The sequence below is a fragment of the Eptesicus fuscus genome, chromosome 11 (genome assembly GCF_027574615.1).
Source record: "Eptesicus fuscus isolate TK198812 chromosome 11, DD_ASM_mEF_20220401, whole genome shotgun sequence".
Classification (NCBI taxonomy): domain Eukaryota; kingdom Metazoa; phylum Chordata; class Mammalia; order Chiroptera; family Vespertilionidae; genus Eptesicus; species Eptesicus fuscus.
In genome coordinates, this window is record NC_072483.1 from 18,870,107 (window position 1) to 18,895,907 (window position 25,801).

At 40.8% G+C, this 25,801-nt stretch overlaps 1 long non-coding RNA gene across 1 annotated transcript in view; it reads right to left on the reverse strand.

Moving 5' to 3' along the window:
- Positions 1-18,091: 18,091 nt before the first annotated feature.
- LOC114232171 (uncharacterized) overlaps positions 18,092-25,801 on the reverse strand; it is a 55,939-nt gene continuing 48,229 nt past the window's right edge. Inside the window, exon 4 of the long non-coding RNA XR_008557508.1 lies at positions 18,092-18,335. This is a non-coding gene — a long non-coding RNA (uncharacterized LOC114232171). The remainder of the gene's footprint in view (positions 18,336-25,801) is intronic.

A 25,801-nucleotide genomic window follows, 5' to 3' on the forward strand; every position in this document is an offset into this window, starting at 1 on the left:
TGGATTATTTGTCTTCTTGGTGTTGAGTTGCGTAAGTTCTTTATATATCTTGGAAATTAACCCCTTATCAGATGTATCATTGACAAATATGTTCTCCCATAAAGTGGGTTCCATTTTCATTTTGTTGATGGTTTCTTTTGCTGTGCAGAAGGTTTTTAATTTGATATAGTCCCATTTGTTTATTTTTTTCTTTGTTTACCTTTTCCTAGGAGATATATTGGCAAAAATATGGCATATTTCACAGATCTAGAACAAATATTCCAAAATTTTATGTGGAACCTAAAAAGACCCTGAATAACCTCAGCAATCTTGAGAAAGAAGAACAAAATTATAGGCATCACAATACCAGATATCAAGATATACTGCAAAGCCATTGTCATCAAAACAGCCTGGTACTAGAATAAGAACAGGCATATAAATTAGTAGAACAGAACAGAGAGCCCAGAAACAAATCTATGTCTTTATAGTCAATTAATATATGACAAAGGAGGCAAGAGCATACAATGGAGTAAAGACATTCTCTTCAATAAATGGTGTTGGGAAAATTGGACAGGTACATGCAAAAAAATGAAACTGGACCACCAACCTACACCATACCCAAGAATAAACTCAAAATGGTTAAGTGGCTTAAATGTAAGTTGTGAAACCATAAAAATGCTAGAAGAAAACATAGGCAGTAAAATCTCAGACATATCTCATAGCAATATTTTTGCTGACATATCTCCCAATGCACTTTCTTAAAGCATGATATGTTACTCTTGGGAGCCTATTTTCCCACCTGTGAAAGAAGAATTATAATATTCTGTTTATATAGTTATTATAAAAATTAAATGTAGCAGATTAGGTCAAGTGCCAAACCCAGTGATCAGTCAAGAAAGCCAACTGCAGACTATAATCCAAAATATTTTTTAAAATTTATCTTTGTTGTTGAAAGTATTAAAGATGTCCAGCCTTTTTTCCCCATTGACCTCCCTCCACCGCAGACCCCTCAGGGCCTTCACCACACTATTGTCTATGTTCATGGGTTACACATATATGCACATAAGTTCTTTGGTAAATTTCTTCCCATCCACTCACCCCAACATGTAGAGATGACTACTTTTAACATGTCATTGTGTATATTCACTTAATTTCTCTCTGTACATATACATATATGTATAATATAAATTTATAAGTTAATTTTTATCTCATTCAGAACCAAAGAATGTTTTAATTTTTCCAGTTGTCCCCAAAGTGTTTTATTGCTGGTTATCCCAGTCAGCATCCAAAAGAGGATCACATATTCTTTCTGTTTGTTATGTCATCTAAGAGCATCTATTTTTAATGTCATTGGCTTATTGAAATTTCTCACCTTCTAGGTGTGTCTAATTGATTCTTTAAGGTGTTGTTTAGCTTGTTCTCCAGGTTTTTAATGGGACATTTTGTCTAAAGTGTTTATTGTTGTTTAACTTTGCTTCATTGGCGATGCTTCAGATTGCATGGTATCAAAAGACATAATTTTAGCAATTCTAAAATTAAGGTTGGATTAGAGTGGTGATTCTTGATACTTCCATAGTACAACTATATGTTTCCCCCTGTCTAATTAGCAATGTGTATGGGGTTATTTTCACATTACATGAACGTCTAATTCCCCGTCATCCATTCACCTAAGAGTTTTAGCATCAATCATACTGAATAAAGGTATTTTGAATAAGAAGAAATGACTAGGCATGTTATAGAGATTGAGATTGACATGACAAATATTAATTAAAAAGTAGCTACCTAAGCTTTTTTCTGTTTAATTTAGGAAGGTGGTCAGATCTCAGTAGTCTTTAGATGAGATGTATCTTGGTGGCCAGGACAACACATGATTGTCAGAAGTGTCAAGCATTGAGCCCAAAATTCAGAAGAAAGTATAGGGTTTTTTATTTTATTTTATTTTTATAAATTTCTTTATTGATTAAGGTATCACTCATTTGTCCTCATCCCCCCATTCCTATCCCAAAACCCTCCCCACGTATGCCCCCACCCCCCTGTTGCCCGTGACCACTGGTTAGGCGTATATATATAGGGGTTCTTTTAAATAAGAATGAGGCTGAGATTGTGCCTCGGATGAGTATAAGGGGAGGGTGTAAGTTTAGAGAATGATGGAATTCATAGTCTAATATATTCAAAGTATTTAAGGCACCCTAAAAATTATATGTAAGGTGCTTGTAAAATTGAAATTGGATGACTTTTTGTTTTTTTCAAGGAAAAGTCTTGAGTTGGAATACATTTTAAAAAGTATCTGCATAGTACACTTTTAAGTTCCAGATTTTTATGAACTCTGACAATTTGTTCATAGTCTTCTCTTTTCAGCTCTTCAGATGTAAATTATCCTTTTCTGTTTGCCAGGAGTAAATTACCCTCTGCTCTAGCACAATGACCACATGCAGGCTGCTGTGAGAATTAGGTGGTGTTGGATTCTTAAAGAGTTTCAAAGTCTAGTTTTTAGGAACAGACTACTTTATAAAATGTTCCTGGAGTAGAAGTTTAGAAGAGGAACCTGTTGGCTGTTCTGTTTGTTGCCTTTGATGACAGGGTTCAAAATCCCTTGGAGAGTTGGAGTAGAAATTAATGTTTTCCTTCAGAATTATAAAGGTGATGGTTTTAGAAGGTATGATAAATATATTAGTGTATTATTTCCTTATTATTATTTATATTACTAGAGGCCTGGTGCATGAAAATTCATGCACTGGAGGGGGGTCCCTCAGCCCGGCCTGCCCTCTCTCTCAGTCCAGGAGCCCTCAGGGGTGGGAGGTGACCCAGCAATCAGAGGAAGGCAATGCCCCATCACACCTCTGCTGCTGCCACTGCCGGCAGCACAAGCCTCGGCTGACCCTGGTTACCTGAGCCTTGGGAGGCCCTGGGTGGCTGGGCAGCCACCATCCGAGGCTTGCCTGCACCTCGGGCCAGCCCTGGGTGGCTGGGGTGCTGAGGGGAGTGGGGGACTCCGGAGGCAGGTGCACGGAGCAGCTGGGTCCGCCTGGGGGTGGGCCCAGCCTTGCTGCGCGCCTGCCGCCCCGCGGTGGGGCTGAGGGGACTGGGCGCTGGCATCTTATGGCTGTGGGCACCACCATCTTTGAGGGCGGGGCAGCAATTAGCATATTCCCTCCTTATTGGCTGTGGGCACCTCCATCTTTGTGATGGCATGAGGGTCAATTAGCATATTCCCTCTTTATTAGATAGGATTATAAACCATTGCTGTTCCTTGTTCCAGCGGCTTCTTACACATAGTTTGACCAAGTGACATGCCTTGGCCAATGAAATTATAAGTCCTATTGATACGGAATTTTTGGACTGGAACACGTGGTGTTCCCCTGGGCAGACTGGTTCCTGCACACTTTGTCCGCTAGAGTTGAAGAATGAATCCAAGGACAGAGGGTCGTATATCAAAGGTGGAGATTTATTGAAGAACAAGTACAGACTCCCACATGGGGAGAGAGAAAGAGTCCCACAGAATGGACTACCACGTGGGGAGGGGAAAGGGTCCCACTGAGTTCCTTTTACCTATCCTATCTAATAAAAGAGTAGTATGCAAATTGACCATCACTCCAACACACAAGATGGCCACCCCCATGTGGTCAAAAATGGCTGCTCCCATGTGGACACAAGATGGTTGCCACAAGATGGCCGGTATGGGAGGGCAGTTGTAGGTGATCAGGCCAGCAGGGGAGGACTGCTGGGAGGGACTAGACCTGCAAGGGAGAGCAGTTGGGGGCGATCAGGCCAGCAGGGAGGGCAGTTAGGGGTGACCAGGCCAGCAGGGGAGGACAGTTAGGGGCAATCAGGTCGGAAGGGGAGCAGTTAGGCATCAATCAGGCTGGCCGGGGAGTGGTTAGGAGGTGATCAGGCTGGCAGGCAGAAGCGGTTAGGGGCAATCAGGCAGGCAAGCAAGTGAGAGGTGGGATCAGGCCTAAATGGGCAGTCGGACATCCCTCGAGGGGTCCCAGATTGGAGAGGGTGCAGGCTGGGCTGAGGGACACACACCCCATCCCCCCCCCACCCCCGTGCATGAATTTTGTGCACCAGGCCTCTAGTGGCTTATAAAGGCTGTAGACCTTTGTGCCTTGATATTCCCTCTGATTGGTCACTATTCCCTGAGGCTGGTTACTATAGTAACTCCTGGGCTCAAAGGTGAACCTCACTTGGGACACCTGAGGTTTTCCTCCCCTCCTTCTTTATTGTTTTCCTATTCCCTTGGGGCTTTCTTCTTCTTCTGGATGAAGGGCTTCCTTCTCTTTATTTTGTAAATATAGACCTTCTGCTGTTCCCAGCTCCCTCATTCCATGGAAGTGTATCTGTTGCAGCTTTTCAGCTTCCCTATTCTATGGAAATATACCTTTTGCTGCTCTGCAGCCCAGTGCTTCCTCCATGGTCCCCTTAATTTCCAAAATTTCCTAAACCTGTCTTTTTCACCCCTAAAAATTCCCGTTTCATTATTTTCAAGTTGAAGTTTTAGGAACCATTGTGTGGTTCAACCAACACTATTTTTCTTTCTCTTCCCTGAGTCTTGGGTGTCTTACATAGCAGTGGCTCTTTCAACCTGGCTCTTAGATCTGTGATGAATGTGTAGCATCTTTGAGAAATGAACCTGTTTGTGGTTGGAAGCCACTAAAATTTTGGTTTCTTGTTATTGCAACCTAACTTAGCCTACACTGACTGCTTCAGAGGAGAAAGACCTGCATGAATATAATACAGGATTGTGCTGACACAAATCACAGTGTAAGGCTGAGAATTTTAAAGTCAGTGAGCATCCACTTTACATAGTTGATTTGAAGGCACCTGGCTTTTCCATTCAGCTCTGTGACTTAATGAAGTAAGCTGCCAAGCCAGAATGGGCTTCAAGTGCCCACTGGGAGATACCGTAAACTGCCAGAGTCATGTCTCGCACTGCAAATAGCAGCTGATTGCAAGAATGAGAAATAACTCTCTCTGATTGGAACATTATTCAACTCTGAGGTTAGGTCTAGTGATCTGTTCGAACAATTAACTAAAAGTGAGCTGAGACTTTTTAATTATTTTTCTTTCAGATATGCTATTTGAGAGAGTTATTTGAATTGCAGTGTCACATTATGAAATAACACAATCTGCTGCTTTTATAGTCGTACAAATTAATTTTCAACTTAAGTATAAATGTCAGCTGATGTCTGTCATACTCAGCTTAGAAAGAAATGCCTTTATATTTGATTTTTTTTCTTTAAGAGAAAACATGCTCAGAGTAAACTGTGAAAGCTATGAATTGAGAGGAAAAACCAATCTCTCTTCAATTCAAATTAATTTCTCAGAACTGAAGCAGGATAAATACTTCTGCTGAAGTGTGTGCTGTAATTACAAACCTCAGGGATCTTAGGTTCTATGGCTCATTTTGAACATGCCAATCTGTGCGGCATGCCTTATATTAGTCAAGTTATCTACTAGGTGGTTATAAATCATTATTTTGCATAAGGAGAGTTAAATAAAAATTAGGAATCAGAGACATCACTTTTCACCTCACTTAGTTTAGTGAAGTTTGATCTTCAAGATAATATTTTTCTCAGCAGATTATTTTGCCAGATATTGGACATTTCCAGATAGATTTAATTCAGGCTCTATAATTTATAATTGAAATATAGCCTTCAGATTAACTTCATTAGTATGCAGCTGATTAGGACTTATGTAGTTATTAAATGAAATGACTGCTAGGTTTGCATATTCAGTACAAAATAGGTTCTTGGAGGTGTAAGGATGTTTTAAATCACTACTTTAAGGGTTATTATTATGAAGATTTAATAATTAAAGTGACAATTTGGTTTTAAAAGTTTTGATAGCCTTTGAATTGCTTCTAGGCCATTTCCTCCCACACTTCAGTCCTCAGTAAAAAGTAATCTTTTAACATAAAACACACACACACATACACAAATTTTCCAGTTCTAAAGAAGTGATAATCACTACTTAGTTTTAATTTGAATAAATGATTTTCATTCAGGTCACTGAGCAACTCCTGTGTGTTGGTCCCTGTGCTAAGCTGGTGATATAAAGATTAAGAGACTTGTCCCCTACCCTCTAGAGGCTTACAACCTAAAACAGGAGATAGACACTTAAAAAACAGGAGATAGCTTTATATGTAATTGGTATATAGAGGAGAGAGTAATTCATTTTATTATGGGGGAGTAGGGAAAATTAATACAACATTATGAAACCCATATTATTTTCAAAATTGGCTTCTGCATCTAAACAACAACAATGTAAAAATGAACATTATAACATCTTTGTGGAGGGGATAGTTTGGAGAATGAAAAAATATATAACCTTATTTTATTCCATTTTACAGCATGTGACATTGTATGAGCCATGAATCCTCCCATTTCAAGTAACAGAAAGCATGGAGCCCTCTGCAGAGGTATCCTATGCATCTATCTGGGGATCTTTCATGGTCTGGAGAAGAGGAGGGGCTTTGATCTCAGGAACTTACCATATTCTAAGCTCACCCTTCCTGCCTTCCTGTCTAACTCTCTGCCACCCCCTAGTGCCCAGGACTCTTTCCTAGTGGGGTGTGTGCGTGCGTGTGTGTGTGTGTGTGTGTGTGTGTGTGTGTGTGTGTATGATCCATACTACTTGCCCTGGGTTTCTTTGGAGACCAGGCTTTTGAAACTCAATTTGTGGGGTGGGGAGTAGGGGCAGGCTAGAAAGGGTCAATGGGGACATATGTAATACTTATAACTATAAAGATTTAAAAAAAAAGAAATTCAGTTTGTCTTTCTACCTCACTTTTAATGAATTACGCTTCCCCACAGGCAATAAATCCCACAGACTGAATGGGGGAAAAAATAGAGAATAAGAGAAAAAAATGTGGGAGAAAATAACACCTATTTAATTTCTCAAATTGTTAAAATAATATCTGGCTACTTTTATGGAACTATTGTTATAGTATTGATTTTAATTCTATAACAAATTCTGTTTTTCATTAAAATAAAATCCTACCTTCTTTCTGAAGTTCTTATCAATAATTTATTTCACTGTTATCTTTACTTTTATTCCAAATTTCTATAACATTTACAATTTTTGTAGGTAATAGAACTTCAATTATATATTGCCTTGTATCTGGTTTCCTACTGTCTGTGTTTAAACATTTTCTCCTTAAAACAATGAAGGTCCTTGGAGATTTCAAGGGCTGTAATTTACACTATCTCTACCATGAGTAAACATGTTTTGTAGGACTTCTAGGATCCCATTGGATAATGGTATTTAGGTAATTCCAAATCTACCTACACATCTACCAAAGAAAGAATACTCTTTAAAAAGAGACCTAAGATACTACAAACTTCAAATTACCTCTGATTAGAGAAACACCCAAGTCCAGCAGAGAAAACTCAGAAAAGAAAAGAAGGTAAATAGGAGGGTTGATGGAAAAGACAAACTCACTGGCCAAAGTGGAAGTACCACCTAAACTGGAGATTTTAAGAGGAGCTCTAAAGCCTTGGTAGATTAGTGTTGGCAACTGGGAAATTAAAAAGAAGCAATGAGTGTTTATTTGAACAGACAGGGCTGTCTCAAGGAGGCATTACATCTGGTGGAGAAGGGCATGGCTTGGCCTGGCCTGGGTGGGGACATCCATTGGAGACTGGGCAGTAATAGGAAAAAGGAAGAAAGAGGGAGACATTAAGCACTGTAGAGAATCAAAATCACAAAATCAGAAGATGTAGCAATGCCTGGGCATTTCTCTTCCTGCTCTTGGACAAAGAAACCTGGTGATGAATAATTATACAACCATCTCTACAAGCTAGTTGTTTTATTTTTAACTTTATCAAAACAATAGGTTGATTCTTTATTTTTAAAATATAACAAATTTGCCCTGGTTGGTTTGGCTCAGTGGATAGAGCGTCGGCCTACAGACTGAAGGGTTCCAGGTTCGATTCCGGTCAAGGGCATGTACCTTGGTTGCGGGCACATCCCCAGTAGGGGGTGTGCAGGAGGCAGCTGATTGATGTCTCTCTCTCATTGATGTTTCTAACTCTCTATCCCTCTCCCTTCCTCTCTGTAAAAAATCAATAAAATATATTTAAAAAAATAAAATAAAATATAACAAATTTATTGAGATGCAATTCATATACCATATAATTAACCCATTTAAGTGTACCAATCAGTGGTTTTTAGTATAGAGAGTTGTGTAGCCATCACCACAATAAATTTTAGAGAATTTTCATGATCCCCCGAAGAATTAACTATTTCCATTAATTTCTCAGTTTTTATCAACTCCTCTCCTTCTCCATCTTCTCCTGTCTTTGCCCTTGGCAACCCTAATCTACATTCTTTCACTATAGGTTTTCCTATTCTGAAAATTTTATGTAAATAAACCATTCAGTATATTATCTTTTATGTCTGGTTTCTTTCACTTAGCACAGTCTTTCAAGGTTTATCCATCCATGTTCATCAAGATCTATCAGTATTCATTTGTAATATCCCTTTGGATGGATATACCACATTTTATTAGTCAGTTAGTGGCCATTTAGGTGTTTTTATTTTTTAACTCTTATGCGTAGTAATGCTGCTATGAACATCAATATACAAGGTTTTGTGTGGCCTTTTGAATTTCTCTTGGGTATTCCTAGGAGTAGAGTTGCTGGATCATAGGGTAACTAACTGTACCTTTATCCATTCAAACTGCCAGACTGTTTTCCAAAACACGACATTGCATTCCCACTAGCAGTGCATCAGGTTTTAATTTTTTCATGTGCTCGCCAATCTTTGTTATTATCTGTCATTTTGATCCTACTGGGTATGAAGTGGTATCTTATGTCTTGGACTTGCATTTTCCTGATGGCTAATGATGCTGAACACTTTTTCATGTCAGGACGTAGGGTTAGAACACCTCCATCATTTCTCAAATATTCTTCTGTGAGGAACTTAAATGCATACTACTAAGTGAAAGAAGCCAAGCTGTGAAGGCTATATACTGTATGATTCCAACTCTATGACATTCTGATATGGGGTGGTAATAAGATCAGTGGTTGTCAGGAGTTAGGAGAGGGAAGTATGAAGAGGCAGAGCATAGGATTTTTAGGGTAGTGTAACTCTTGTGTATGATATTATAATGCAGGATATATGTCACCACACATTTGTCAAAACCCATAGAGTTTATAAAAACGAACTCCAATGTAATGTATGGATTTTGGGTGATAATGACATGTGAATGTAAGTTCATCCATTGTGACAAATGAGTCCCTGTGGTGAGGGATGTTGGTAATGTGATGTGGTGGGAGGGGCTGTGCATGTGTGGAGGCAGGGAGTCTATGGGGATTCTTGGTACTTTCCTCTCAAGTTTGCTGTGAACCCAAAATTCCTCTAAAAAATAGTTTCTTTTTTAAAAAGTATCTGTTTATTTTTAATAAATCCCCATTCCAAAGGTAAGCAACCATTGATATTTTTTATATCTCCATAGTTATATTGTCTATCTTAGAAATTTTATCTATACTAATAAAAGGATAATATGCTAATTAGACCGGGAGACTTTCTGGACGTCCTTCCAGACAAAGCCATGGTGGTGGGGCCAAGGCAAAGGCAGTTAGGGGCGATCAGGCCAGGATGGGAGGGCAGTTGGGGGTGATCAGGCCAGCAGTGGGGGGCAGTTGGGGGCAAGCAGGCCAGTGAGGGGAGGCAGTTGGGGGTGAGCAGGCCGGTGGGGTGGAGGCAGTTGGGGGCAATCAGGCCAGTGGGGGGGGCAGTTGGGAGCGATCAAGCCTGCAAGGGGAGGCAGTTGGGGCAAGAATGCTGGGGGGCAGTAGTTGGGGTCGAGCAGGCAAGCAGGCAGAGTGGTTAGGGGCGATCAAGCAGGCAGGCAGGTGAGTGGTTAGGAGCCAGCGGTTCTGGATTGCAAGAGGGATGTCCGAAACCGGCAGTTGGACATCCCCTAGGGGTCCCAAATTAGAGAGGGTGCAGGCCGGGCTGAGGGACACCCCCTCCCCCGTGCACTAATTTTGTGCACTGGGCCACTAGTATAAATAGAATCATACAAGCATACTATTGCCTGTTAGGCTCCTTTATTCTTACCAAGATATTTTTGAAATTCATGTTCAATAGTTAATGCCTTTTATTGCTGAGTAGTATTTCATTATATTGATACTAGCTTTCCCGTTGCAGGAAAATTCCTGCAATGGGATTTCCTGCTGCACTCTACCCCGCCTCCGTTCCTCCCTTGCCGCCTGCCTCGCCTTCTCCTCCGGCCCTCCCGCATTTCCCTTTGCCCCCGGCCCCGCCTCCGCTCCGCCTTTATCACCCGCCTCACCTTCTCCTCCAGCCCGCCCGCATTTCCCTTTGCTCCGCCATTGTCGCCCGCCTCCGCCCCGCCCTTGCCGCCCGCCCCGCCTTCTCCTCCAGCCCGCCCGCGTTTCCCTTTGCTCCGCCATTGTCGCCCGCCTCCGCCCCGCCCTTGCCGCCCGCCTCGCCTTCTCCTCCGGCCCGCCTGCTTTTCCCTTCGCCCCCGGCCCCGCCTCCACCCCGCCCTTGCCGCCCACCTCGCCTTCTCCAGCCCGCCTGTGTTTCCCTTCGCCCCCGGCCCCGCCTCCGCCCCGCCCTTGTCACCGGCCCCGCCTTCTCCTCCAGCCCGCCCGCGTTTCCCTTCGCCCCCGGCCCCGCCTCCGCTCCGCCCTTGCCGCCGGCCCTGCCTTCTCCTCCAGCCCGCCTTCGTTTCCCTTCGCCCACGGCCCTGACTTCGCTCCTCCCTTTTCCTCCCCCCGCCCCCCTGGCTTGCTTGCTTCTTCGAAGCTTTACTCCCCTTTGCAGCTCTTGGCTTCTTTCGACACTGTCTTGATATGCAAATCAGCCGCCATCTTTGTTGGGGCAATTTGCATACTCGTCCTGATTGGTTGGTGGGCGTGGCTTGGCTGGTGGGCGTGGCTTAGGTGTAGCGAAGGTGCGGTCAATTTGCATATTTGTCTATTATTAGATTATATACCACATTTTAATTATTATTTTAACATTTAAATTATTTCTCTTTTTTAACTATCATGAATACTGCTGCTATTAATATTTGGGTACAAGTCTTTTTTGTGGGCATGTTTTCAATTCATTAAGTTAATAATTAATATATGAGTGGAATTCTTGTGCTGTGTAGTAGTATATGTTTAACTTTTAAGACACTGCTAAACACTCTCCCAAAGTAGCAGTACCACTTTACATTCTCATCAGTAATATGTGGGGTTTCCAGTTTCTTCACATCCTTGCTAATACCTGATAATGCCTATCATTTCAACTTTAGCTATTCTTATGGGTATGTGGTGGCATTTCGCTTGGTTTTGATTTAAATTTTCCTGATGACTAATGAAGTTAAGCATCTTTTCATGTGCTTATTTCCTATTATATCTTCTTTGTGAAGTGTTTGTTAAAAGTTGAGAATGTAAAGTGGTACTGCTACTTTGGAAGAGTGTTTAGCAGTGTCTTAAAAGTTGGCACATTTAAAAACTGAGGGTTTTTGGTTTTTTTTTTTTTTTTGTATTCTTATTATTGACTTAAAAGGGCTCTTTATAAATCCTGGGTAGAAAACTATAAAATATGTATTTTTTCTACTGTCCAGTTTGTCTTTCCTTTGATTAACAGTGTCTTTTGAAAAGGGAATTATTTACATTTGATGCAGTGCCATTCACAAATTTTGTCATATTTCTCATGCTCCATTGATTGATTTTTGAATATTAAACCAATCTTACATTTGTGGAATGAAATGTTAGATCACCTATTTTATATATTGTTAATTTACTAAAATTTTGTATGTATGTTTATGCAGGATAATGGTTTGTAATTTTTTTTCTTGTACTATCCTTCTTGAGTTTCAGTATGGAAATTATCATAGCCTCATAAAATAAATGGAAAATTATTTCTACTTTATTTATTCCATAAAGGAATATATTTAAGTTTGGTATTGTATACTCCTGAGATGTTTGAAGGCATTTATTAGTAAAGCCTCTGGGCTTTTGTGGAAAGGCTTTTAATTATGGATTCAGATTTTCATTTATGTTTCCATACATTTTGGTGATTTGTATTTTTCACTTTTAATTTTTCCTTTTCATTTAGGTTGACAAGTTTATTGCTATAAATTTGTTTGTAATATTTACTTATCTTTTTGTCTGTAGTGATACCTCTCATTAATTCCTGCTAGGTGTTTTGTATTTTCTCTTTTTTTCTCATTCAGTCTTGCTAAGTATATCAATTTTACAAATCTTTTACATTAAGCAGCTTTTGGGATCTATTGACTTCTGTATATCTTCTTTCTGGTTCACTAATTTTTGTCTTATCTTTCTTATTTCCTTTTTTATACTTTGTTCAATTTTAATTTTTTGTTATTTTTGGTAAGCTTAAATAATGGATTTTCCATCTTTATGCTATGTAATATATACATGTAGTTAAAAATTTCCTCTAAATACTATTTTAGTTGCCTAGCGTAAGTTTAGATAGGTTACATTTTCATTATCTTTCACTTAAAAATATTTTCTCATCTCTACTTTTTCCTATTAATTTTGAAACAGTTGATGGAGTTTTCTAGTTATCTTTCTTCTTTTTATTTCTAAATTATTTCCTCTAGGATCAGAACACATTGTCTATATGATTTAATTCCTTGGGACTTGTTGAGTTTTGCTTTATGACCCAATGTATGATCTCCTTTGCAGTTCAATGTGCACTGAAAAGAATGTGTATTCTGCAGTTGCTGGGCATTATTCTATAAACTTTTGATTAGATCAGTTTACTTCATTGTGATGTTATGTCTTGTACACCCTTACTGATTTTGTCTGCACTTCTTTCAGTTATTGAGGGAAGATTGTTAAATTCTCCAATAGATAAACTGGATTTGTCTAGCTCCTTATATAGTGGGTTTGTCTAGCTCCTTATATAATTTTTGTTTTTCCTTGAGTTTAGATATTTAGGACTGCTATGTCTTCCGGTTTTAACTGGCACTTTTATGTTTATGAAATGTCCCCATTTATTTGCTTTAAAACATCTTGTGAAATAGTCTAATTTGTCTAGTATTAATATAGCCATACTTGCTTCTTTTAGTATTTGCTTGACATTATCTCTTACTATCTTTTACTTTTGACTTATCCATATATTTATATTTAAGATGTTTCTCTTATAACCAACTATTTTAGTGTCCTAATGCTGCTGAAAATATTTACCATAAACTTATTGACTTGAAACAAGCACAAATCTATTTTCTTACAGTTCTAGAGGTTAGAAGTTCAAAATAGGTCTCAATGGACTAAAATAAAGGTGTTGGCAGGGCTGCATTACTGCTGGAGTCTCTAGCGAAAAATCCATTTCCCTGCCTTTTCCAGCTTCTGGAGGCTGTCCACATTCCTTGGCTCATGGCCCATCTCCATATTTAAGGCCAGCAATTGCCAGTCTGCTGCTGACTCTTCTGAATCCCCCTTTTGCTTATAAAGACACTTCTGATTATATTAGGCCGCCTGGACGTTCTAGGATAATATTCCTGTTTTAAGATCCTTAAGTTTGCCATGTTTGATAACATATTCACCAGTTCAGGGGATTAGGCCATGGTCGTCTTTGGGGGAGCTGTTATCCTGCCTTTACATGCATTTTTTAAAGTTCTCATATGCTAACTCTAATACCTGGATCGCACATGAATCTGCTTCTAGTTCTTTTGATTACCAGTCTCATTTGTATATTGAATACACGCATAATATCGTACCCTCATTTACTGTCTTCTCACCTGGAAAGTGTCCTTCCATTTCTGTAATTTTAGTTCATCTAGACTTCATTTCTCCAAAAGCTTTTTATATGTGTGTTTTTTTTAAATGTTATTTTTGAAAATTATCCTTTGTTATAGTAGCTGCAGCAGGACCTCAACAAGTGTCCATGTCCTATACCAGTGGTCGGCAAACTGCGGCTCGCGAGCCGCAGTTTGCCGCTCTGTTGACTAATGAGTTTTCCGACCACTGGACTAGGCTAACTAAAAAGAAAACCATGAACTGTCCCCCTAAAGGTTCAGGAAAATAGAAGTGCTGTCACTCAATAAAAATTATTAAAATGTGTGCAGAATTGTATTGCATTCTATCTGACCAGTCTCAAAACGATCATGAACAATCATTATGTGTAATCAATGGCCTATTCATCTGCAATACATGAACAGGCCCATTTTTAATAAGCCCTACTCTGTGGCCTTTACTAGTACTCTGATGCTTCATCTACACTATTGAGTCTTCACTAGAATGATGGCTGCCCTAAGGTTGTTCATCATGAAGTTGCCTACGGAAAGACTTATGTGCTCAACAATTGTTTTTAAGTCCATTAATCCAAAATGCAGAGAGGTTATATAATTAATTTGTGCATCTTAGGGATTCATGGCCTTGAGAGGGCTAAAGAAAGTGGTCGTTTAAATCTTTCCCTTGACTTGGGAGTGAAGGGAAGTGATGAGTATCCAAACCAGCCAATAAAGACTGGCATAATTTCCCAGGAATAAAATTTCTCATCCTCTCTTAACAACCTGTTCCAGTATCTGAAGGTCAGTAACATACAGGAGTAATCACTCCATTATTCTTCAAAGGCTCTTCAGTGAACAAAATTTGATTTCTACAAAAAATGTCCCAGACACTTCACTTATTACTGAGATTCTTTCTCTTGTGTGTGATAAAAACAAATGAATCTTCATTTCCATTTTTGGCAGGTCATCAAATATGGTATCTTAATATTTTGACCAGTAAAATTGACAATGTTATATTCTGCCAAATACTTCCCAAATTTAACTAGGGTTTCTTCATAAATGTCCAAGATATAGAAGTAGAGCAAGTTCCATGTATAATTTTAAATTGCTATTTAAAAAACCCTAACATTCAAAATGGAAACTCTTCAAGGAAAAAGACAAGTTCATAACCTTGGTCTTGATAGAATATTAACTTTAAGGTATGTGATAAAAGTCATCATTAAAAAATGGACTATAATGTCATGGATACGTATTAAAATCTCAAAAATCCCAGAATTTTGGCAGTATAAATTTTAAAGTACTGGGGATATTTCAATTTTATAATTTAGTAATAATTAATCACTGAAGAGCTTGAATTATATTCTATAATTAAATACCTCTCTATTGCCACCTACAGATAGTCCTCACCTCTTACAATCCACTCTTAAAAGATTTCTATGGGACTTGGGTACAACTAGTTTCCAAGTAGAACCTCTCAGGTCAGTGTGAATAAGATAACCATATAGTCTTCTGTTGAAGATCCAGTTCCCAGCAGGAATCAATGCCATGTCAAAACATGCAAACCTTTCCAGGAAGGAACTACTAGAATCATAAGGAAACAAAAGTGAAGTATCTGCAAACACCACCTATTGCTACTTTTGAGATCAGTCCAGGGTCCGCACATGGTTCCATAATTATCTGCTCTATGCAGTCCCTTTAACTTTTCTCCATCATAAATGACACACCCTGACTTGTACTTTTAGGATGGTTGTATAGGTTGGCAAACTGCGGCTCGCGAGCCACATGCGGCTCGCGAGCCGCGGTTTGCCGCTCTGTTGACTAATGAGTTTGCCGACCACTGACCTAGAGTTTCACTTCTCAGTGTTTGACATCTTGCCCTACTAGGCTTCCTTATAGCTACTTTCAATGTGAATCAGAGATTTTGGGGGGTTTGTCTAAAGTTCCCTTTTACAAGCTTCCTTGATGAAGGAAGTATTTTTCCTACGCTTCTTTACCAAACAAAAGAATATCTTCCATCTAAACTTCTCATGTAGGATAGTGCTCAACACTTACCTGTTAGCTGAATAAGAAAAAGGATTTATTTACATATAGCAAGAAAGACACGGGCTGGCTCTGGGATTTTACTGTAATGTCATCCTTGACCTACACTATAATAGTCCAATTTCTTAGTACAAAATATGTTTTGGAAGTGTTTTAGGAGATTGAAAAAATAATTTTAACATTTAAGTTTTATAAATGTTACAAATGTTTCCTTTTGAACAGTTGGAACCATTAACTAGGGCCTATTTATTTTAGCGCAGTGACAAAAAAAAAAGTCCTTGATTTATTCATCAATAGCTTCCATGAATTGCTTTTTTTGTGTGTGTGTAGCCTGATTTCACCTTCAAATTCACTGACCTGTGTTCCAAGCATGTCTGTAATTTAATTCAGGTCAGTTCAGATATATTGTAAGGCATTACCTCCTTTCCAGTCAATCAGCATTTGATTTTTCAAAGTCACTTTTTAATTTCTCTGAATGCACACACACCATACACAAACACCAACATATCCAAACACATTTTTATTTGTATATTATACATACTCTTCTTGTCACTGTGGAGTACTTCTTCTGGATCAGTGTTACTTTGAAAGAAATACAGAACCTTCATAAATAGGAATATTGCTTTTTTAAAGGCATCAACAGAAATTTTTATATCCCAAAGTAAGTTATTCTTAAGAGGCCCATTCTATTTAATTTATCTCTTTACACAGGAGGGTGTCTCCATTGTTCTAGATTCCAAGATGAGTCACTTTGATTTCACCTCTGCCCTGAAAAGCATGAACATGATTGAGTGTGCAAATAAAATAACTAAGTATTATTTTAAAAATGTATTTAAAAGAAGAAAGCTTTTAAAAATAGAGTTTCTTTGAAATATATATCCACCAAGATATTCTGATAAGTGCTGGTATATAGAAATTTGATTTCATTTGAAAAACAATTTTATGTACCACTAGAAGTCTGTGCACAAAATTTGTGCATGGGTGTGGTCCCTAGGCCTGGCTGGTGATTGAAGTGTGAGCATCTGGCATGGAAGGACAGGTCCCAGCTGACCTCTGGGCCCTGATCAGCACCTGGGCCCCGGGCCCCTGCGCGCCCTCCTCTGCCTGAGTCATGGTGCTCCAGTCTGCACACAGAGATGCGGAGATGCAGTGAACGTAGCTGGACACCATGGGTCGGGGAGCAGCATGGGCCTCTGGGCCGCCCAGCAGCACTGCATGGTAGCCAGGCAGGCAGCATGCTCTCTCCCGACTGGCCTGTAGACCGGCTCCTGCACTAACCCATGGGGAGCCCGACTGGTCCCTGTGGTTCCGGAGGCTGTGCCCAGTTCACACAGAAGAGGCTACATGGATGCGGGGCGGCTCCTCGCAGGCGCCCGGCACCTGAGCATGGGGGCTTCCTTGTCGCGCGAGCCCTGGCATCCCGCGGGGAGGCTAGCAGGTGGATTGAGAGCGAGCTTGGCGGACACCCTGCATTCTCACTGCACCTCCGTCCCTGTCACCACTGCCCCCAGATAGCTGGTGAGAGGTTGCACCCTCCACCCCCGCCCAGGTGCCGTGGGAGGTTGGTTGCCATCCCCTGGTGGTCAGCGCACATCATAGCGAGCGGTCAAACTCCTGATCTCCCAGTTGAACTCCTGGTTGAACAAATGCCTGAGGGAACAATTTGCATATTAGGCTTTTATTATAGGATGATTTAAGAAATCTAACCTATTTGTACTGAACTTGCACATAATTTTTGATATTATATTAGGTTCTATAATCTTTTATGTGGTATAGTCTTAAATGTATTTTTTATTCCAAAATATTGTCCATCCATTTTATTTGCATCAGGTTCAACTATTTTTACAATAACTATTTTTTGTGTGGCTACCTTCTATAAATATCATATTAAGAATGTAGATTGTTGGCTTTGACTGAATTTGAAACCCATCTCCAGTATCTCATGGTTTATTTTATCTTTCTGTGCCTTATATTCAGTATCTATCAGTAGGTGATTATTTTTGTGGTATATCCCCCACAAAGTGGGTTATAGTATTGTGTGACTTATTGCTGCCAAATCAGAATAGAAAATTTAAAACCTGTAATCAAGAGAAAAAGTGGGTGTTTTCATCTGTTAATTACACAGCTATGTGAATCTGCTTAGAGTAATATCTTGTTCAACTGGTATCAAACCTGCTGAAATTGTATTTTGGAAATAAAATTGTTGCCGGTGGAAATGGGTGGGTCCTCATCCCTAACTTTTGCCTGTGGGAGTGGAATTCTTGTGATATACCAAGAAAAGGAATATTCGGAGACTTGCATTGGAGAAGGAATGAGTTTTATTTGTGTGGAATTAAATCCCCGAGTTTTTAAGGTCCCCTCTCCCTCAGCCCTGCCATAAAAGAAGTGCAGCTGTAGTTTCAATAGAGTCAGTGTTCAGAGGTTTCATTCCATGCCTTCATACTCCAGTCCAGCATCAGGTTAGTTTAGTTTATGTTCCCCATTGCAGTCCATCAGTCCATTGAATGTGGGGTTCACAGGGTGACATGGCTGTGGAGGAACATGGGTGAATGCAAGGAAGCAGGGATGAGAGAGCCCCATGGGCCAAGACCTAAAGAGCAACAAAAGCCAAACATCACAAGAGAGAGGATTTCTCTGCTTAGGGATTATGTATTCTCAAATTTTCATGGGCTTGCAGTGGCCACACCCATTCTGGCCAACTATCTCTGACCCCAGGTCTTACTGATAGCCAAGCACCTTCCCTATGCCACCCCTACTTCACGGCACAAGCATCTATCTCCTGTGTGTTGGTCCCCTCCCCCCAGTGACCTGTGGGGAATGGGCTGCTAGCTGCATGGGGAGTGCAAAGTTGTAGCGTCCTGGTGAAGCTGCCCAAATGACATGCCTGTAATGTCTAGCCTCCCTTTTGCTCCTTTCCTATCCTGTCTAATAAAGAGGTAATATGCAAATTGACTGTCACTCCAACACACAAGATAGCCGCTCCCATGTGGTCAAAGATGGCTGCCTCCATGTGGACACAAGATGGCCTGCAGGGGAGGGCAGTTGTGGGCGATCAGGCCTGCAGGTAAGGGCAGTTGGGGGGGACCAGGCCTGCAGGGGAGGGAAGTGGGGGGACCAGGCCTGCAGGGGAGGGCACTTGGGGGGACCAGGCTTGCAGGGGAGGGCAGTTAGGGGCAATCAGGCCAGCAGGGAAGCAGTTACACATCAATCAGGCTGGCAGGGGAGTGGTTGGGAGCCAGCAGGGGTGATCAGGCTGTCAGGCAGAAGCAGTTAGGGGCAATCAGGCAGGCAGGCAGGTGAGCTGTTGGGAGTCAGCATCCTGGATTGTGAGAGGGATGTCCGACTGCTCGTTTAGGCCCAGTCTCACTGGGATCAGGCCTAAACAGGCAGTCGGATATCCCTCGAGGGGTCCCAGATTGGAGAGAGTTCAGGGTGGGCTGAGGGACACACACACACACACACACACCCTCATGCAAGAATTTTGTGCACTGGACCTCTAGTTGTTAATAACTAGCTAATCAAAACTGTATCAAAATGTTTGCAAGATGAGCTATTTTAAAACTGGAATCAGATTTGTGTGAGCTTCCGTATTTTTTTCACCTTAACATTTGGGATGATAGGCTAAGCCCCTATAGGCATCCACTGAGAGAAAGAGGTAGGACAGAGAGAGGGAGGGAAAGAGAAAGAGACAGAAAGATAAAGATAGAGACATATCAACCTTCTAAATTTTCTTATCCTGAACTTTATATCATCTCCAATAGCACAGAACTTTTGTAGCTCTATGCATCCACTAGAATCTTGAAGTCTTTAATATTTTGACCAATGCAGTTCCCTCAGCTTACAATAAGCTTACCCTGTTTTTCTGGTACGTAAACTCCGACTCATCCTTTAAAACACACCTAGAGCCACCTCACTCGTGAAGTCTTTCCTAACTTTCCCAGTAGACCTGGAATTTTTTTTTCTCCTAGTTCTTCCTCATCCTCTGTACACATGTTCATTCTTGGAATGGGCTTGAATCTTGTTGGTTTACATGGCTCTGCCCCCCAGTATAATTTATCACTTGGAAGGCAGATAAGTTTATTCTGACAAATGATGTACCCTGTAGCGGTCTGTCATGACTGATGGAGAAATGGGCACAAATAACCTTTTTAGATCAGATTTCTCACCCTACCTAATAAAAGAGTAATATGCAAATTGACCCTAACTCCACTACACCCACAAGCCACGCCCACAAGCCACGCCCACAAGCCAATCAGGAGCAATATTCAAATAAACCCCAACCAAGGTGGCTGCCACCACAGAGAGCAGGAGGGAGGCTTGGGTTTCCCTAGCAATAGAGGAAGCCAAGCTTTCGACACACCCTGGTGGGCCCAGGCCTCCACTCAAGAATACAAAGTTTCAATTATAGAAGATAAATCCCAAGAAAAATGGTGGCAGCCACGGAGCTGGAAAGAGCAGGCTAGGGTTGCCCCCAGTGACAGAGGAATCCAAGCTTTCAACCTGCCCTGGCCGGCCCAGGCCTCTGCTTAAGGCTACAAAGTTTCAATTATAGAAGGTAAACAAATCCAAACAGAAATGGTGGCAGCCACAGAGTGAGCAGAAGGCTTGGCTTTGCTCCAGGCTACAAAGTTTCAATTGTAGAAGATAAATATATCCCAGATACCACGGCCTCCCCTTGGGTCACCAGGCAGTGTGGCCAGCCTGCAAACCACCACAGGCCCCTAGCCCAGGCTGCCCCACGCCCCAAGGGAATCCCCACCCTGATCCGGGACACCCTTCAGGGCAAACCAGCTGGCCCCCACCCATGAACCAGGCCTCTATCCTAATAAAAGAGTAATATGCAGATTGACCATCACTCCAACACACAAGATCAAGATAGCTGCCCCCATGTGGACACAAGATGGCCACCACAAGATGGCCAGCAGGGGAGAGCATTTGGTAGGGACCAGGCCTGCAAGGGAGGGCAGTTGGGGGCAATCAAGCCTGCAGGGGAGGGCAGTTAGGGGTGACCAGGTAGGCAGAGGAGGGAAGTTGGGGGCAAACAGGCTGGCAGGGGAGCAGTTAGACATCAATCAGGCTGGCAGGGCAGTGGTTAGGGGGTGATCAGGCTGGAAGGCAAAAGTGGTTAGGGGCAATCAGGAAGGCAGGCAGGTGAGCAGTTGGGAGCCAGCAATCCTGGATTGTGAGAGGGATGTCCCACATCCCTTGAGGGGTCCCAGATTGGAAAGGGTGGAGGCTGGGCTGAGGGACACCCCTCCCTTGTGCATGAATTTTGTGCACCAGGCCTCTAGTTTTACAGATAAGAAAAAAATGAGGACTCCCAAAGTTCTATTTCCATTCTGTAGACTTGGTTGTACCGAGAATTATTTGATTGCATTGGATGGACACGTTGGAATAAAACCAATTTTAAGGAAGAGGAATGATGGGGCTGGCTAGCTTGGTTTCTTCTCTAGCTTTTCATAAGGTGGATTTCAGCTGGAGGTAGTTTAGATCACCTCTTCAGGTAAGGTTCACAGAGTGTGCTCTTCCTCCTTCTGCTCTCTGTCTCAATGTTCTTTGGTTGGCATCTTTATTAGGAGAAGAAAAATGTCAGTTAAGCAAAGGAAGAGCCTATTAAGAAGGCTCTAACATGTGTAAGCGAGCATTTTGAAAGCAGGGAGGATGGTTTGAATAGTATTCTAATGCAATTGGCAAGGCAGTGAGTGGAGTTGTCTGAGGGCTGGGCTGTGATTGTGTAGATTTGAATGGCTAAAACGAGGCAGTAATTTTCAGTACATGCTGTGATATGGAGGGCTAGAACTAAGAGGAGACTTCAGGGAAGGAAATGATAGTAACTTAAACCAGAGCATTATTTCATTGTGGTGGCATAATGTAGACATGGTAGTTATATTGTAGAGAAATGGCTTATGCATATTTAGGGAGCTGCTTGTATCATTATGAGTGGATGTTACAGTAACCAAATGCATGTGTGGTTTCCCAAACAGTTAATAATTGTTTAATAAGCAATTCCTTATAAACCCCTAAGTCATTATAACTGGGTAGAGATGGATTATTCTTCTCAATTATTAGGGACAGAATAAAATATAGCTAGTAATGAGAAAAACACTTTAAATATAAGGGGAGCACTAAAGGGGTAAGTTGCCAATTACCATCACCAGAGAGTTTCAAAGCTGATAGAAATGTACCATGTGGGAAAAGAAGTGAGAATAGCCAGAGGCAATAGAATCTCATTAATCCTTGGAGAATTAAGTTTCTTTCATTTCAAAATAGATTTAGCAATATATGTACAGTGAAGGCAAACAGGAAAGCTATGCACTAGCAAGAAAGCCAAATTATCTTGGCTGAAGTACTGACTTCCTTTGTGACAGGAGCAGTGAGCATCGTTTCTCTTGATTTCAGTAATGCACAGAGCAGGAGTAAAGTCTGCTTATCGTAAGGTCGTTTCTCCTGAGAGGATAACACAATATTCCACAAAGAAAATGCTGTAATTGCCTTATGATAACTAGTGTTGTGGTCTTTAACCACTGCTACACATGTACTGTTGACTGTAATGCCTTTTAAAATGATTTATGAATTAAATTTTTATATACATGTGGTACTTGATCACCGTTTTTGTACCCAAGAGTGTGTCAAACCCACTATGATTTGTCTATAATGAAATATTAAGCAGCCCCCTAAATATTTAATTCACCAGCTGAACTGCAACAGAGTGGTTTAGAAACGTGAGCCCTTCCGCTTCACTTAGAGGGACACTGCTGTATAACCAAATAAATTATTAATGCCTTTATTATTATTTAGATCTTTATTATCACCTAATAATGGGCATGCTAGGAAAAATTTGTCCTGCACAAATAGAGCTAATATCTAACAACAGATTCAATACTGTTGTTTTTCAGAGAGTAAATCTATGCTCTTAACTTTTATGAGCCATAGAAAAATAAGGAAAAAAGGTACTTATTTATAAAAACTTTTGATAACCTATCTGGTAATGTTCTCAATGTTATGGATTCCTACTTCATGGATTTAGATAATGTTATGGGTCAAATCATATTTCCTAAATATAAAACATATATTAAAAGACTGATTTGTTCTGTCCAAATTTTTAGTAAGTATGTAACAAATTGATATAAAATAAACATATGAGACCATAAAGAGAAAGAAAAAACAAATTCTCTACCAAAACCCTAATGGCGCTATTGTGAATGAGTTTTAAATTGGATCCTGGCAGTCAAACCTAGGCTGAGGCATGTTATGGTGGATTGCAAAATTCTGGTTATCAAGAAGGAGGGAACATGTCAACTTTTAAAGGTGAACGTATGTCCACATGCAATTCTAAGAGAAGTATTTTCCACAGGACCATGTGTAGAAGACTTTGAGTGTGGTTAAATGTCAACAGTGGCTGTTTGATAGAAAAATGCAGATGAAATGTTGTACCTGAGCATTCAGTAAAGAATAAAAATGAGATTAAATGCTCCTATACAAAGCTTAGTAGGGCATGTGACCACTAGTTTACCCATTTATAACTGTGTAATCTTCAGTAATTCAATTACCTTTTTATATTCAGTTTCCTCATCTGCAAAGACCTTCCTTGTAGAATTGTTGCAAGGGCATAATGAACTAATGTGTGTGTGTAGAGGTTGAAGTTCGTTGTCAGTTCATCTCTTTATTCCTTGGCCCCTGAGCACCAGTGTTATGGATGGTTGTACCACCACCAGACACACTCTCTCTCTGCTTTTCACTTGAGATGTATCCTTAAATATATTAATGCTGAGGAAAATAGACCTGGTGCCTTATTAAATTTAAGGCCATGAGGATCCACATGAATATCAAAGGTTAGCTGGAGGTCTTTCGATAATGTTACAGTGCAGAGTGCTAAGATTGTGGGCATTCTTTGAAAGCTTCAGCTGGTGTCCACAGCCTCATCTTTCCTACAGACAACCCGCAGCTCTGCTGTAATTGGCATTCCTTTCCTTGAAGTCACCCTTTAGTTTGGGTACCTTAAAAATACATTGAAAGTACTTTCTGTTTGGGTACCTGTTTTTTAAAAAGAAACTTGTTTAATTATTAAGACTGATAGGTCATGGTGCTGTCAGAAATTTTCGTGGGTCCTTGAGTCAGGGCCAGCACTTTAGGCTACTCCAGATTTACTTTCTGATCTAGGGAGATGTACCTCCTACAGTCAACTGATGCAAATAGTGGTCCAGGAGTGGGCAACCCAGGGCCCTTTTCAGGCTGGTGGCTAAACAAGCAAATTCGAATTGCGTGGCATCCACATGTCCACATAGCGAACCGGTACACGGACCTAAATCATCAAGGACTCAGGCCATGACTGCTGTTCTTTCCCTTTCCCTAGAAAAATGCTTTCAGTGCAAGCGATTCCATTCAGTCCTTATCTTGGGGGAATGGATCAATTAGCAAGCAATGTCTCTTATCAGCTCCCTTCAGCTGCAGAATTTCTGTTGGAATAGACTCTTGTATATGCAACAGTTAAACAATATGGTGATCAAACTTGAATATTTTTAGGTTCCTTTGAATTAGAAACAGAGGGGGAAATATATTAAAACAGCATTTTTGTGACCTGATCACTGGGGTGGGACAGGTGATCTGTTTTGCGAGTTTAAACAGACAGCTCTGACTCTTAAAATGGTAGCAGAGAGAAGAGCTTTCCTAAGTTCAGCACGGAGTCAGTTGTGTGTGCAGGTAGAGCAGCTAACCAATTTCCCGTGTGTGTGGGAGAGCTGTTGTCTGCCCCTCCAGACCCATTCCCCCTTTTTGTTTATCCTGCTGTGATGCTATGAACTTCAGGAGACAAAATCACACTGGTTGCTTTTTTAGTCTTCTTTGTCCATAGGCTTCTGACTAGGTTTGGCTAATAGGGGACAACTGGGGTGGGAGAAAAGTGAGGTTTGAGCCTTTAGTCCTCTGGCTTCCTCCCTGTGGAGTCTATAATTCCTTTCAGTGGCCTTCTTCACCCCGCTCTTTCTCTTGGGCTTTGGTAATGGCCCTGTCCTGTGGTCTTTAGGTTGAGGTTGGGGGTAATTTGGCTGTTGCTAGTTCTGGGCACTGCATTAGTCTTCGTGGCTTCTTCATAACCAGACAACAGCTTTGCAAATAACACCTTTATTGAACTCTCCTCAGATTATCCAATTCCAGTATGCTACCCGTGCCTGCCAGCGCCTTGGAATGCTTCTGTCATTTACTGCTGGTGCCACTGAGAGGGTGAGAGGCCCCCAGGGAGATTCAGGCCCAGGACGACTCTGGTGTCTGCTAAATATGGCCAGACAGATGTTGAGTTGGCTACGGCATTGCCAGAGTTGACTCATTCTCTTGGAGGTTATAATTTTGGAGCTACTTTTTCAGAATTGTGGAGTCAAGATATTTTTGTTTGTTTGTGTGCTGTTTTCAGTCTATGGTATTTTAGAATTTTTAGGAATTATACTATGGCATTAGAATGATCTACTGGATGGAGCATGGATTGTGGAGTCAGAAAAACAATAGGTTTGAATTCCGCCTCCAGTACTTCCCAGCTGCATGGCACTAGACAGTTTATATAATTGTTATGTCTTCTTATGTAAAATGTGAGAATAATACTTGGTCCCTAGGACACATGTGTTCAATCAGTTGGGTAAATATCTAGGTGTGTGATCAGAGAGGCTGTACCATTTTGCATTCCCACCAGCGATGAATGCAAGTTCTAATTGCTCCATATCCTCACTAGCACTTGGTATTACCAATTCTTTTTATTTCTAGAAATATCTAAATTTAAACACATGTATTTCCCATTTTTAACCATTCTATAGCTTCTGACCACAGTTAAGATGACCTAGGGTCATCTGGCCTTTTTAAGAACTGTGTCCTTGTGTTGAAGTTTGACCAGGTTACTTGTCAACTGTAGCTAATTTTCTTTCAGAAGTCAGAAGTGCCTAAGGTCCCTTTTCAAGGTCTAAAAAAACTAGTTTGGATACCTGACTAAGCCAATGTTCATTAGAAACACTAGTTTCATATAGTCACTGACTCATCAAATATTTATTGAATATCTATTGTATATTGGGACTT